Here is a 1,452-nt window from a genome sequence, read left to right on the forward strand (position 1 = left end):
GGTGGGAATGAGTGTGTTTGAGATGGCGAGTTTGGCACAGGATAGAACGGTGTTTAGGGCTCTTGTACATAGGGTTGCTATGAGTCGCAAGTGACTCAATGGCACATAACCACTATTGAGACAGGTCTGACTCATAACTGACCCTCTAGCAGGTTTTCAGAGACAGTAAATAACTCTGGAGGAAATTGTACCTTTTCCCCAGGAATGGCTGTTGGATTTTAACAGAATACCTTTCATGCAACCACTTACCATTAATTAGGCCAGTGGAGCTCAATTTTCTGTAAAATCACAATCACTAAAAACAGTACAGAACACAGTTGTACTATAAAAAGCATGAGTCATTAGAAGTCAGAACTGACAGCAACTGATTCTATGTCATCTGAGGTGCAAAAATATTTTCACTCAATTACTAACTGAAAATTTCGCAGTTCAAATCTGTTTGGTGCTGCAGAAGAAATGTCTGGTAATCTACTTCATAACTTTTTGATCCTGTTGCATGTGAAGTATCTATGAGTTAGGGGCCACCTCAACACCAACTAGAAAAAGAAAGCATTTTATAGTCAGTTGGCCTAAAGCTAGTAATATAGAGGAACTTACGATCTTTTCATGAAAGGAGGTAAGGCTAGCAGCTGGCTGTAGACTTGTCACAGAGTTAAAATTCAGACATTTTGCAAATAAGTTGATAGCTGAAATCTTAATATCACCTTCACTCAAATCTCCAAAGGCCCATTAGCTTTATACAGTTAGTGGTGAGTCAGACTAAGATTGTGTGCCAGCCTTCCCATTGATTTATAGCAATCTTTAAAATGAAAAACTACAGCTAAATAAAAATTTCCACAGTCAACCCTCACTTAGTCACACTACTGGAGTAGAAAGTTTGCAGATAATTCAGATTGCTCATATTTGTTTTTACTGGATTATCTTGTCTTCCCCATTATTCAATGTGTTTAACTCTCTTGACCTAATTTTTATGTTCATATATTAAGATTCACCCACCTTTGACTTGGTAGCATAACATTCTATCCACTAGGCCAACATAGCTCTCTCTATGTCATTGTTATTGTTGTTTGATGCCGTTGAGTCGTAGACGACTCATAGCGACCCTATGAATGAAAGGCCTGAGCATTGTTCCTATATAGAGTTTCCAGAGGCAAGCCATTTCGGAAGTGAATGCCGCCCCTGCTTCCAGGCTTGTTTTAGTCGGGAAGCTCCAGCAAACACTGTCCACCCTGGGTACCATTACTACATTTGGCACATCAGTGTCCCAGTGTTCAGCATCACAGCAAACACGAGTTACCTCTATACAGCAATGCACAGACCAGTGCTTTACCACCTACAAGAATGTTTGACAAGAAAACAATTTGAACCTGGTCTGAGGGCTCCAGATTAAAATCAGCCACCTTCGGCTTGGTAGCATAACATGCTGTCCACTAGGCCAACGTAGCTCTTTCT

This window comes from Elephantulus edwardii, unplaced genomic scaffold (genome assembly GCF_000299155.1).
Source record: "Elephantulus edwardii isolate Elephantulus edwardi_28Jun2011 unplaced genomic scaffold, EleEdw1.0 scaffold00009, whole genome shotgun sequence".
NCBI lineage: Eukaryota > Metazoa > Chordata > Mammalia > Macroscelidea > Macroscelididae > Elephantulus > Elephantulus edwardii.